We start from the raw sequence: 15,270 nt of genomic DNA on the forward strand, positions 1-15,270 counted from the left end.
ACTGCCAGAAAATATTGTTCACCCATCCCAAACAAACACAAAGTTTTAAGATTAAGTAAGTCCTGTCAATCTTGATCACCGATGCGGCCGCATCGCTGAGGCTGAGTCCGGGTCCGAGTCCTTGGTACCGGATCCGAAACATTAGGCTGCAACAATTAATAGTATAGTAAGTATATATGAGAAAACATTGTGTACAAGTAGAGGATGTAGGTGCAGATGCTTATTGCATAGTACCTCTTGGTGTCGGCGATTGTTTGACGACCCAGGCAAAGTACTCTCACAACGTTCACACGACCCGTTGTGCTGCGAAGTCTCCCCAACTTGAGAACGGGCATCTGTCCGAGGATCATTGCTGCATGTCCTCCTATTATGACTTTCTTGACCGCACCGACGACATTTCATCACGAAGGTGCGACGCAATGACTCACCTCCATCCGCATGAAGACGAATCTGGGGCTCCTCACGTCTCAGTTTCTTCGGCCTACCACGCTGTCGCTTTGATCTCGGGGGCGCCAGTTCCACCGCACAATCAGAAGTAGTATTGGGCCAATTGTCCACCCCATTGATGGGGTAAAAGACATTATCGTACAGCATGATCATTGTTGACTTCAAATAATAGCGGGAAACGAATCGCGTCACGTCGTCGCCCTTCTTGTTGATTGTTGCAATAGCTTGAGTGCACGGGATTCCGGTTAGCTGCCACAATCTGCAGGAGCATGTAAAATCGCGCATGTTGACAACATATTGGCCAGACGGCCCAGTTACTTTGTGCGAAGACTGTCCGTTCCATGTAGCCCTCCACGATGAAGCCCGCGCATACCACTTATCAACAAGCTCCTTGATAACAGGAGGGACTGCGTGATCGTAGCTTTTGATCCACTGGCCTCTTATCTGAATTCTATCCATTTGACTTGTTCGAATGTCCTCCAACATGCTGATAATTGCTTTCTCTCGAGCCAATGCAATCTTCGAATTGAATGTCTCACAAATGTTATTGAGGAGCACATCACAACAAGTGTGTGGAGAGAAAAATGCCTTGACCCACTTTTCTTTGGGAGCAACTCCAGAAAGCCACTGATGTGCTTGGGGATACTCGGTCTGCAAAGCATCCATCTTGTCCACATAATGTTCGAGGGTGGTACTCGAGGCAATCTCCCATAACCGGTCTTTGAAATTTTCTCCGACAAATCTTTTCTTGAAATTGTTGTATATGTGCTGAACATAGAAGAGTTGCTCGCTCTGTGGGAATTCCTCAACAATCAACTTTGCAAGGCCCTGATGCAACACAACAAAACAAAAATTACCACAAAATCACAGTTCCAGTACATAATGTATTGATCAAATCACAGATAAAATTAAATCACATACCAAGTACATTATGTAATATTGAAATCACGGCGGCCATACCTTTTGTTGGTCAGACATAAACACATATTGTGGGCCATTTGCATGCAAGTTAAGGTCATCAGACAAATACTCCACGAACCACTTCCACTGGACATAACTTTCGGCCTCAGTCACAGCCCAAGCAATCGGCCACCAGCCATTGTTGGGATCAATCCCCATTGCTTTCATGAGCTGTCCTTTGTACATCCCTCGCAAGAAACAAGCGTCGAAGAAGATAATTGGCCGACATAACTGCATCCATCCCTTTTTCAATGGTCCTAGACAGCAGTAGAACCTCAGGAATCTCGGACCTGCGGCGCCAGAATCCCTCGTATTCTCATATTGTATATGTATGCTGGAATCAGGGTGTGTCCTATCCAATTCGGCTTTGTAGTAGAACAAGTTTCTGTATTGGGTTGCCGCAGAGCTGAATATGCCGTCCAATGCGTGCTCTCTGGCCCGATATGCCTTCATCCTACCCATCTTCAGGCCAAAATCTTCATCGACACACTGCCGTATAGCTGCAAGTGGAATGTGAGGGTTGGCTTTGATCTTCTCCATATAACGCTCACCTAGCTACTTTGCAGTCAGCCACTTCGAATCCAACACCTGGGAGCATGTGTGCGCGTGATCGGGTTGCATATTCATCACCACGTAATCCTGACCGTTGTGTATTTCGTGCTTCCTCAAGTACACATACCACTCACAGCCTTGCCCTTTACAAATTGCACGAAGTTTGTCACCGTCATTTCTTTTCACGTGCACCCGCCTTCTGGTCATTATTGCGTACTGCCTCAACACGTCATAGAAGAAATCTCTATGCTTAAAAACATCACCAGGCTTCCACAACGGAAGCTCATTACTCTCGAGCTTGAACGGGGTAAACTTTATGTCTCTCTTCTTCAAACCCTCCAAATCCTCAAGGTCATCAATATCTTGTAGCTCATCCACAAATTCTTCCTCGAAAAGTGGGTTATCGGTCATGTTCCTCTTGTCCACATAAGGCGAATACTTCATCCGTCGTTTATCCCCTGACCCCCCCTGACCCTGGCTGGTCTTCGCCTTCACCCGGTTGGTCTACATTCTCTGGCTCATGTCTCCCATGTTGTTGGAAAATGGATTCGTAATATGAGGTGAAAAGCTACTCATCTCGTCACATGTGTGCCAACGAGATAAAATGGCCCATCTCATCATCTTCATCATCAGTCGGCGGTCCCTCGTTATGGAGATGGAAGCCGTCCGGAACGTACTCAAACGATGGAATGTATACCTCCTATTGAGGTTCTACTCCCGGCCCATCATATACTTCCGGTCCACCCTGTACTTCGGGTCCAGCTTGCACTTCCCGTCCACCCTGCACTTCAGGCCCATCATGAACTTCATTGCCAGCTTGTTCCACATCACGTTCAAGTCCGAACATTAGCAATTCATCCGGAATCTCCTCGATAATGGGAACTTCCGACTGCAGTTGACATTGAGGTTTGACTGAAAAATCCAGGGTTGGGTTGTACACACTATCGTCAACATGTTGAACATCTTAACTTTGAATAGATTGCCCCATCTGATTTAACATACAATCACAAATGAACATCATACATACAAACATAAATCACAACTCTAGTACAAAGGTGTGCACTAACCTCTGTCACGCTATCAGGGTCTACAATTGCTTCATATCTATGCTGCCCAATCTGACCAAAAGATGAATCACATATGAACACCAAACATAAATAACAAATCACAAACATAGACCACAATGGTGTACTAACCTCTGCAGGGTCTGCAACTGCTTCAACCTCAACCTCAGGTTGTATAACGCGTTCACCATGTCTAACTTGTTCAACTCCATCTTCTACCTCAACCTCAACTCCATCTTCGCATGCATGGACCTCTCCTTGTCCAATTACTCCCTCGACTGCATCATCCTTTTCAACCTCCACCACAAAAGCTTCGACTTGTTCTGCACTACATGATGCAAATGCATCCATCAAATTCTTACGTGCTGCCTCCTCTTCCCTCTTCCATTCGCGACGTTTGTCTTCTAAACTTTTGGTCAAATACTCTTCAAACTCGACATCCCTAGGGTACCGCTCAAGCATCAATAATGGTGCCGATGGTTTCCTCTGCTCCTCACGCTGATGTTTCTTCCTTTTCGGTTTACTCTTCGGCACAATTGGTTCCGGTTCGTCAAGCTCTTCAATGACCACAGTGGGTTTTTTACAAGCGTTCACAAATTTTAAAAACTCCTCCGCTTCTTCCTTTCACTTCTTGAGCAAGGCGGCCGCCTCTGTCATCTCCATGAGATAAATGTGAACTAGCTTTGTGCTAGTAGCCGCGACTTCGAGAAAAGGGGCCAGATGTGGATCGTCAGTAATGGGCAGCAATGGACCTCCTACTTCCACGCCCATACAGCCATAACTGTACCTTGGATGAACGTAATAGAAATCACAGATGGTTTTCCTATTGTACCCCAACCGCAACACCATGCTGGAAAGATCTAAGAGCTCGAATTGGCGAATCCAGCAATAGTCAAAGAATGTCAATTGCCCCCCAACATACTTCTTCTGTCCATTGATTTCGAAGATTGACCCTTCGTGATGAAAAGCGACAGAAAACATTCTGGGTCTACGTCGATTATCTCTGGTCCTCGACCCCTTCTACCGTATCTAGGTGATGCCGGAGGTGATGGTGACGAAGACGATGGCATTAGCGGCTTCTTTTTACGCCTTGAAGAACTACGACCGGAGGACGCTCCAGTGGAACTTCGTTTCCGTTTTGGAGGCATTGATGAAGTGAAAGGCAGCGGCGTTTTCCGAGAATGAGTAGAAAATTGTGGTGAGATAGGGTTATGCCAGACGAAAATGATGAAGTGAAAGTGGATTGGAGGGAAATAAGAAAGAGAAGCAACCGCCTAAGTGTTTTGGCGAATTGACAAAATTTTAGAAATTGCAATGCAGGTCTGAAGCGTGGGAAGATAATAGGGGACAAAAGACATGCTTTTCTGTCACATCAATTGCGTTTCGCCATCACGTGAACAGTACATGCAGCAGCTAATGCAGTGGCGGCCATACAAAAGGGCGATTTTGCCCTTCCAAGCCCTGAGGGTGTTATGGTCCAAAAAAACACGATTTGTGATTATATATTTTGTTAGATACATGTGATGAGATTTTTAAATGTTAAGGGCCTCTGCTGTTACACAGCGAAAAAACTAGGGCCTTTTGTGCAGTTCACTCTTTTAAAATTCATGTACAGTTCTATTAAGGCTACCAAATACGGGGTGTAGCCTTAGTTAGGTAAGATCACGATGACATTTGAGTGAGTTTATAAGTTCCTTAAAGTTGTTTAGCAAAATGAATTTCTAAACAATCTATAGTTGTTTAGCAAAATAAAATTCCCCAAAATAAAGTTAAACTTAGTTTTAATATATAATCATTTTTGCAAAAATAATTCGATTATGATTTCTTATCTCTAATTCGGATTTTACCTCTCTGATTTATAATTCCTTCGCCAATCTAGTTAACTTAGTTATCTAAATACTTTTACAAAAGCTTATAAAGTGAGCTCTCTATGCTTAGTCAGACACCACGTGGAGATACACTTAAACAGAAGATCATGATATTGAGTTGAACGGCCGAGATGTGAAATTCAGTTAAATATAAGACGTCAATAATTAGTACTTACTCCGTTTCATTACTAATGATTCATTTTCTTGTTTTACCCATCAAATTACACTTCAGTCATTTTTATTTTTAGCAAAATACCAGCACTTGATTGTTCTTATTTTGTTCTTTTTGATCTAATGTTAATCTCAACTTTATTCTCATTGTTTATTTACTTTTTTTTCAAGTTAAATTACTGCTAAATATATACTCCATTTCTTAATTTTCATCCTAAAAAAGAACGCTTTTGACATTTGTTACAAACAACTGCCTCCATTTTCAATTTACATTTGTACAATGCTCAAGTATCTTAACCATATCGTTTTGTTTTAAAAGGATTTTCAATGTAAATAGTAAAACTGAAGCACCCAAAAAATGGAACGATAAATAAAGGTTGGTGAAAAGGTTGACAAAAGATAACACATTATTCTGTGATGAAATAGAAAAGGAAAGTAGACCTCTTTATGTAATCTGGTTTTTGGCAATACCTATCTAAATCACATTATTCTCCTCGTCTCCTAAAAAGAGAGATTTTGGGGACGTCGAGTAGAAGAAAATATAGAAGTATTGTATATTACTGGAGAATCAGACACACAAGTGAAAAACATAGGAGTACCAAATATAAAAATGGATTAATTTCATGGAATAGATAAAAATGAATAAAATAAAATTATTTTAATAGGACGAGTGGAATAATACTTGATTGTATTTTATAGTATCAGAGTCGTTCAATGAGACTGTTGTAGACTTTGCGAAGTACCCACCCCCCTTCCCAAAAACAAAGTGGGCTAAAAATTGAAATGATCAATTATGTTAGAACTTTTTAAAATAAAAAAAATTACTATATTAACATGAAATGAGGGAGTAGTTAAATGCATGACATCATCAACAGTATGTGATTGATACGGTACCAATCCAGCCGGCTCCGCCAGCCCCAATCCAGCCTCTCCCGTCCACCGGTGAAGCCGAAGGAGCATTGCAGGAATCGGAGGAAGTCCCGGAGGTTCAGCAGCTTGAACAGCCGTCCATCGCGAAGTCGAAGCCGAAAAGGAACGCGCGTCAGGCTGAGAAGTTTGGCGACTACGTCTCCAAACACTCTTCGTTAATTAGTTCTTTTTTATTTATTATCTTGCTATTTTTGGACATTAGTAATTTTATTTTTTATTTTGCAATTAGAGTCGAGCGTAATTATAAGCTCCGTTTCGGGTTTTCTTTGTTGGTTCTTTCCCGAGATGAACTAGGATTAGGAGTCGAACCAACCCTATGGTCCTTAGTCTATAAATAGGGCAATGATCATAAACTTTATTCATAAATAAAAATATTACTTTTGCCCAAAAACCAACGTGAGTTACCCTAACCCTAGTTTCATCGCTGCCCGACGGAGGAGTTCCGCGCACAGCCAGAAGCTAGAATCTCCGCCGATCCTATCTCAGGACACCGGAAGTTTGTATTGATCGCCGAGCAATCCGCCGCCGATCACCGTTAAGGAATTGAGTCCTTAACATCGGGTGCTTTCATCCAGTACTCATGAAGCGTTACAACAACAACGGAAAGTCAGTTTGGGGATAGAATCGGCAAGATTCTTACCCGGTTAACAGGTTCGAGGGGCGTCCACCATTTGGAGGCCGCCGCGACGGTAGTGGGCACTTCCGATCGTCGGGGGACGACGGCGACATGGAGGGTCGCCCAACGGAAGACACCCATCAAAAAGATCACGTAAGCGTTAAATTGGATCGAGTATTGGAGAAACTTGATCAATTGGACGTATGGAGGGAGGAGGCCGATCGTAAGTTCGACAATCTAGCCCCTGCGATATCGCGCGACTTTGACATGCAGCTCGGGGTCGACGACGGGGATGACCCACCATGGGACGATAATAGAAGAAGGAGACCGATGGAGAGGGGGGTCCGCCGAGAAACCCTAATCTTGGTTTCCGCGATGGGCCGCCGGAAGAGAGGGCGCGTCGCGAAGAGAGGGGCCGAACCGGCCCAGGCTGGGAATTTCAAGGGGATCGACATCATAATTTCACCTGTCCCGCTACGTGTTGGGACCCACCGCAGCATTACAAATCCCACGTTGCGGGCTATGAGAAACCACAGAGGGTTAAGATGCACCCACCGCGATTCAACGGATCTGACGCAACTAATTGGGTGTCGAGGGTTCAGTACTACTTCGACCACGTTATGATGCCCGACGCCGAGCGTCTGCACTACGTTGTAATGCTGTTTGATCCGTGGCAGGATTTCGTCACGTGGCAGGATTTCTTGGAAGACGTACGACATCCTTTTGACAGACAGAGTTTTAAGAATTATTATGGCCTTCTCGCCAAGCTTACGCAGACAGGAACGGTGCTGGATTATCATGATACTTTCAAAAAGTACCTCAACAGGGTGCAAGGGGTCCCGGAATCGGACTTACTCACACTCTTCATCGCGGGCCTTAAACCGGACATGTAGGAGCGCCTGCGGTTACATCGCCCCTCGTCGCTTGCAGCCGCGATGGCCTTGACGTTGGAGTTGGCAGACATTCAGGCAGATCGTGGCCAGCCACCGGCTCCGTCTATGAGTTCGCGACGGCCTTGGCAGAATCGGGAGTCTCGAAGGCAACCAGGGGTCCCCTCTTCGCAGCCCCATTCTCAGCCCCCATTGGGATCCGCCCCCACAGCGGGCCAGCTGGGTCGGGGTCCGGATCAGCCGCGACCGCCGATTATACGGGTCTCCCAGACGGAGAAGTCAGAGCGGTCCAGGTTGGGTCTTTGCTGGCATTGTCCCGAAAAGTGGGTGATGGGACATGTGTGTAAACAACGCATTCTCTGTTAAGCGGATGATGGGGAGGAGCTTGAGGAGCCTATGTTGGAGGAACCCGTCGCAACTGATGTTTCACACATTCATGCCATGAACTGGGTTCGACGGTCTCGCCCCCTACGCGTTTTGGGTATGGTGCAGGACCAGGAAGTAAGCATCCTCATCGACACAGGGAGCGACAGGGATTTTATGCACCCTAGGATAGCGGAAAAATTGCATCTTCCACTGTCTCCGATTCGACCTTTCCGGGTCTACGTTGGCAATGGTGAGGCGTTGTTGTGCTCCCATGTTTTGCGCCAAACGAGGTGGGAGGTCCAGGGAACGGTTATCACGGTGGGTTTACACATCCTCCCGGTGCACGGACCGGATATTATATTGGGTATGGACTAGCTCGAGTCATTAGGAAAAGTTACGGCAGACTTTGCGGGCAAGACTCTGGAATTTGTTTAGGGCGATACCCCCGTCTTTTGGAACGGGATTGTGCCCCCTCCGCAGCGTATCAGCTTGCACTCCTTGGCGGCACTGCTCCCTACAAACAAGCTTCTGGAATGTTTTGAAATCATGCTGCTAGACCCGGAGTCGCTTCGCCTCAGCCGACCGTGGAGGAGTTTCCGTCGGGTCTGCCGGCGGATTTGTTGTCGGTGTTGGAGCAGTTTCGGCCGGTTTTCAGCTTGCCCAGCGGGATACCGCCTGCACGCGCTTATGATCATCGGGTGCACCTCTTGCCGGGTACCAAGCCGGTCAATGTTAGACCTTACCGTTACCGTTACTTCCAAAAGAATGAGATTGAGCGACAGGTGAAGGCTATGTTGGATCAGGTTATTATTCGACGGAGCAGCAGTCCATTCTCTTCTCCGGTACTTCTAATCCGAAAGAAGGATGGCTCTTTCCATTTCTGCATTGATTATCGAGCCTTGAATAACGCTACAGTTCCAGATCACTTCCCAATCCCTACAGCGGATGAGCTTTTCGACGAGCTTGGCAAGGCCCGTATTTTCACCAAGTTTGACTTGCGTTCAGGATACCATCAAATCCGAATGCACGAGGAGGATGTTTTTAAGACGGCCTTTCGTACTCATGATGGCCACTTTGAGTTTCTGATTATGCCATTTGGCCTAACGAATGCCCCATCCACATTTCAATCCGCTATGAATGATATCTTTCAGCCGTTACTGAGAAAGTTTGTGATCATGTTCTTCGATGATATCTTGGTTTACAGCCCTTCGCCCGAAACCCACACTCAGCATTTAGCAGCGGTTGTGGGGGTTTTGCAGGAGCACAGTTTCTTCGTCAGGCTATCGAAATGTTCTTTCTGTAGCTCGACGGTGGAGTACTTGGATCATCTGGTCAGTGACGGGTTACTTAAGGCGGATCCGTCTAAGATAGACGCAATGACAGCGTGGCCCCAACCGAGGAATGTGAAGCAACTTCGGGGTTTTCTGGGTTTAATTGGCTACTACCATCATTTTGTCCCTCAATATGCCCTAATTGCAGCCCCGCTGACTGATCTGCTAAAAAAGACGCGTTTGAATGGTCCCCTTTAGCGACGACAAGTTTTGAAAATTTGAAGAAAGCAATGACCAGCGCACCCGTTCTTCGCCTGCCTGATTTTGATCAGCCCTTCTGCGTTGAAACCGATGCCTCGAATCTGGGGATCGGTGCGGTTTTGCTGCAGGGTACCCACTCCATTGCCTATTTCAGCAAAAAATTGGGACCTCGTCGAAAGGTTGCCTCGACCTATCACAAGGAATTGTACGCTATCGTGGAGACTGTTCAGAAATGGCGCCAATATTTACTTGAGCGCGAGTTTATCATACGGAGCGACCAAAAGAGTTTGAAAGAGTTGCTTCAACAAGTGGTCCAAACCCCGGATCAGCAGCTATATGTTCATAAGCTGATGGGGTACAAGTTCGTGATCGAGTACAAAAAGGGCAGCGCGAATAAGGCTGCCGACGCTCTGTCTCGCCGCGAAGAGTCGCCAACTGCAGACATGAGCTCGGTCGATGAGTAGGAGGCGGTCACCGATGAGGATGCAGGTTAAAGCTATGCTCTTCCTGCAGCGGCAGCACAACCGGTTCCGCGGCTTATAGAGTTGTTGAAAAGCGAGACACGATCGTCCCCTGAGATGCGCGAGATTGTGAAGGATATCTCGGAGGGTCGGGCACCACCCCACCTATCTTTTGTAGATGGCCTGGTTTACTATAACCGCCGGATTTACGTAGGGTCGCGCTCATCTGGCCGCATCCCTATTCTAACAGAGTACCATAGTTCGCCTTCGACGGGCCATCCGGGTTTTGAGCAGACTCTGAGGCGGGTATCCGCGGGATTTTACTGGCGTAATATGAAGAAGGGTGTGAAGAAGTTTGTCGAGGCTTGTGTTGATTGCCAGACGACCAAATATTCCACACAAAAGCCTGCAGGGTTGCTACAACCCTTGCCTATCCCGTCTCAGGCTTGGGAAGACGTTTCAATGGATTTCATCACGGGTCTCCCTCAATCGCGAGGCTACACGTCGATCATGGTGGTAGTGGATCGCTTGTCTAAGTATGCGCATTTTGCCCCTCTACCGACCCTTTTTGACGCGCTGAAGGTGGCCCATTTATTCATCAATACGGTGGTCCGTCACCATGGGTTTCCGAAGACATTGGTTTCGGACCGTGATTCCATTTTCTTAAACCAAGTCTGGGGTGAGTTGATGCGCCTCAGTGGTACGAAGTTGAATTTTTGTACGGCCTACCATCCGCAGTCTGACGGGCAAACTGAGGTTCGCAATAGAGGGTTGGAACAGTATTTGAGGGCTTTCACTGCGGATCGCCCGTCTAAGTGGGCTAATTTCTTACCTTGGGCAGAGTTAGCACTAAATTGCTTCCATCACGCGGGATTGGGGATGTCCCCTTTTAAAGCGCTTTACGGGCGCGAACCCCCAAGTCTGATCTTCGCAAAACCGTCGGCCGCGACCCCACCATCGGTGGTTGATTTGATTACTCAGAGGGGGGAGCTTTTGGTGGAGTTGCGTAAGAATTTGGAGCGGGCGCAACAGCGGATGCGCGACTCGGCTAATAAACACCGTCGCCATGTGGAATTCAAGATGGGCGATAAGGTGCTACTTAAATTGCAGCCATACACACAACACTCAGTGGCGCGACCGCAGTCTGCCAAGTTGGCACGTCGTTTTTATGGACCTTTTGAGGTTTTGGAACGGATAGCCAGGTGGCTTATCGCCTGCGATTGCCGGAGGGTAGTAGGATACACAATGTATTTCATGTGAGCCTTTTAAAGGCCTTTGTCGAGGGAGAAGTCATGGGCGAAGCCATAGCGTTGCCGTCGGAGTTTTTCTGGGATAGGCCAGTGGTGTATCCGATCCGAGTTTTAGCCCGGAGGGTTCTTTGGCATGAGGGTGAACCGAGTGATCATGTGCTGGTTCGTTGGTCAGATGGCACAGAGTCGCCGACGTGGGAGCCGCTGGAGTTGATCCAGCGTCAATTTCCAAACGTTCTCCTTGAGGACAAGGATTTTGTTATTGGAGGGGGGTTGATACGGTACCAATCCAGCCGGCTCCGCCAGCCCCAATCCAGCCTCTCCCGTCCACCGGTGAAGCCGAAGGAGCATTGCAGGAATCGGAGGAAGTCTCGGAGGTTCAGCAGCTTGAACAGCTATCCATCGCGAAGTCGAAGCCGAAAAGGAACGCGCGTCAGCCTGAGAAGTTTGGCGACTACGTCTCCAAATAGTCTTCGTTAATTAGTTCTTTTTATTTATTATTTTGCTATTTTTGGACATTAGTAATTTTATTTTTTATTTTGCAATTAGAGTCGAGCGTAATTATAAGCTCCGTTTTGGGTTTTCTTTGTTGGTTCTTTCCCGAGATGAACTAGGATTAGGAGTCGAACCAACCCTAGGGTCCTTAGTCTATAAATAGGGCAATGATCATAAACTTTATTCATAAATAAAAATATTACTTTTGCCCACAAACCAACGTGAGTTACCCTAACCCTAGTTTCATCGCTTCCCGACGGAGGAGTTCCGCACACAGCCAGAAGCTAGAATCTCCGCCGATCCTATCTCAGGACGCAGGAAGTTTGTATTGATCGCCGAGCAATCCGCCGCCGATCACCGTTAAGGAATTGAGTCCTTAACAGTGATGCACAAGTTAGTAGTAGTAGTAGCTTTTACTGATTTCCCATAACTACAAGTAAAATAAACCCTCAACGTCAACAGTAGTACCCAAGGCCGAGGATGTTATCTGCCCTAGACTATAGGATTCATCCATTTTGAAAAGTAAGTATAGGAGAGATCTTGCTTATCTCACTCATATTTGATTCTCTGACTTATGTATGAGTTTTTTTTTTCTCTTTTGGTTATCCCCATGTCACTTGTTCCTATTTGGTGTATGGGCAAAAAAATGTTGCAGAGGCTTCCTGCAAGTCTTATTTGATAGTACTTCCTATTTGTGTTCAAGTCTTTTCTCCTTGAATTTGGGTTGTATGGCTTCTTATCCCCATTTTCATGTGAACTCTTTTTTTGTGTGCAGATATATTGTAATGCGATCAAACAAACGCAAGAAATGAACAATGAACACAGCCTTCTACGTGGTTCGATCCAATTGATCTACGTCCACGGGAGAACTCTAGTGTTTAGTATTGATGAATGAAACCGAGAGTTACAAATACAAGGCAACAACGAATCTACACACTTTACACAACATCAACTCGAGTTTACAATGCTAAATCTCGGTAGCAAATGAAACTAACCGATGCTAAGAACATCAATGATCGAGCTCTCTTCCAATCGACACATCAAGGCTGTAACACCCCTTACTTGGTTAGTTTTAACCAAACAAGTGACATTACTTTTCGGTACGATCGATAAACAAAACCTGCCTATTTTTTTTCTCTTTTTGCAAACACTCAACATGCAACACTACCATAAAAGTAACTAAACCTGACAACACAACTATTTACTACTATACATAACAAAATAACATTAACATGTTTCGATAGATATATATATATACAACTTCACTAGCAAAAAGAAGGTTATAACCTTACATTTGTAACCCAACTATTTACAAACAAAAGATAACCTAAGCATGCCACGTGTAAACTCCGACTGTACCAGCAAAAAGGGAGGTGGTGACTTGACACGTGCTGCTGCTAACTAGCGAGTTCACTCGCTTCTATACTCTACAAAAGGGAGAAGAAAAGGGGGGTGAGCTTCTAAAAGCTCGTAGTGTAATCGCATTCTAGAATAAAACCGCTAGAACTTCAATCTATATTACTATCACAAGTAAACACTTTATTACCTGGAATGACGTACAACACATATTCAATTTATATTGGCATCAATGTACAAGTAACATTTTGAATCATTTAAAGGAATCACCTATATCGTTTACAAACAGTACAACATCACAATCATATTAACCATGTAATACTTTCAACAATAACCATCTATCACCTATCAATCAGAACTATATAACACAATACAACATAACTTTACCTGAGGAAAACATAATTGTTTAAAGAATTCAAAGCACAACCATATTATTTCAAAAATAGAGCCCCGAGTTATGCTTAGTGATGGACACGGGTACACGAACACTATTTGTAGCCCGATGAGGGCGTCTATCATGTACGTCCGTATCGAACACTATAATCTTTCATATGGCCTATGCAAGGCAACTGTCATATATTACCCATATATGGTACATTTCAACTATCGATATATCATATAGACCATCGCTTCGGTTATCCAGAAGACGAGTGATCAACATGTGTGCAGTACTGCTGTCCTATGGCATGCCAACTATACCATGTGATTCACTCAAGCAATGGGGCATAAAGTAACTATTTCATATCAACTTTCACATTATTCAACACATATAACTATTTAAATCACTCTGCATCTCATAAGAAATACCAAACAACAATTTCAATATCACCGTTTCTGTCACATCACCTTGAAGTATACAAAATCCACACAATCATTTTTAAGTTCTATGGCATAAGCATACGAATCACACAACCAAGTAGTAATATTTATCGAAGTTAAAGGAATTAAATTCTAGAACACGCGTACACTACCTGTACACGTTAAAAAAACGCTATTACTTGCTTAGTCAACCATGGAGGTGCCATTTTCCCTTATCGCTTGTGCTTGCACTCGGTTCACCTAATTTTTCAAACAATCACATACACAAATTATAAATAAACACTTAAAGCACAAATACGGAAGCCAAAATATCACATCTATCTATCTCCCTTTTAGCATAAAAACCTCTATTCTCAACTTTTAAAGTTTTAGAAAAATATTGACTGCATTACATCATCTTCATATAATAAACTGACTTAGCTCGGAGATAACTAGGGGTCGAGCCCTACACCAAAATAAACCTCTAGCTATCTATTTTAATTACAAAAAAGGTTTTCCTCAAAATTCCAAGGGATTAGGGAGTTATGAACGTTTTACTACAGCCTGCCAGTTTGTGACAGATTCTGGCGACTGTTTAACATGAATTTTTAAAAATAGCAAACGTTGATGAAATGCTTTGAAACTTTGCAGACATCTTCCCAAGACCAGATAGTATGCATAAATACTTTTAGAACATAAATTATAGCATGTTAAGGTGGCCGAAACTGATCAGTACAGAAGCACCAGAACAGCCTATAAACATGCTATTTCTCCAACAAAAGAAATCCCAAAAAAAATCAGATTTTTCCTATCACTTTCATGCTTAACTATCATATCATACTTCCAATTGCATAATTCAAAAGCCAAATTACACCAAAGCATCAAAACAATAAAATCCCCAATTCTATGAACCATAATTTTCGACCAAACAAAAAGAATCACGTCAAACTAACATCACTACTATACTCAGAATTATGATTGAGGAGGTTATGGAGGAATCTAACCTCTAATTTCAACTATTTTCCAAAGATAAGTGGAGGTGGGTTTGCAACCTAAGCTCCAAAATTGAGGGGAAGAAGGGGAATTAAGAGCTTGGATTGATGGAGTGGTTTTACATGTTACACGATGGAGCGACCGGAGGAGTCGCGGTGGCTGATCGGAGGGAGTAGAGGGCTATTGAAAATCTTTATAGAGAGGGAGAACTTGGCGTGGAGAAAGGGAACGAAAAAGAGAGAGGAGAAAGATGAGGATCATTTTTTTAAATTTCTATTTTCTTTTTTTTCCTAATTTTTCTCCCTAATTTCTTTCCATAAGACACGTTTTTTTTCTTCTCTAACTTACTCATCACTTTCAAAACTTTTTCTTTTTCTTTTTCTAATTCTCTTATTAATTCTATTTTCCTATCTCTATTTCTTTTATCCCTAATAAAACATATATAAAACCACTAATTACTAACTCTAAACTTCTAAAAGATTAGGATATTACAAAGGCCGAAACTCATATATTCTTCTTGA

At 44.2% G+C, this 15,270-nt stretch overlaps 1 long non-coding RNA gene across 1 annotated transcript; it reads right to left on the reverse strand.

Annotated features, from left to right (window-relative positions):
• Positions 1–12,782: 12,782 nt before the first annotated feature.
• Positions 12,783–15,009, reverse strand: LOC121807132. Its single transcript, XR_006051755.1, has 3 exons — positions 14,761–15,009; positions 13,930–14,017; positions 12,783–13,029 (listed from the first exon to the last, which is right to left on the reverse strand). It is a non-coding gene; the product is annotated as an uncharacterized LOC121807132 (long non-coding RNA).
• Between the last annotated feature and the right edge of the window lie 261 nt (positions 15,010–15,270).

Source organism: Salvia splendens, chromosome 6, assembly GCF_004379255.2.
Source record: "Salvia splendens isolate huo1 chromosome 6, SspV2, whole genome shotgun sequence".
NCBI lineage: Eukaryota > Viridiplantae > Streptophyta > Magnoliopsida > Lamiales > Lamiaceae > Salvia > Salvia splendens.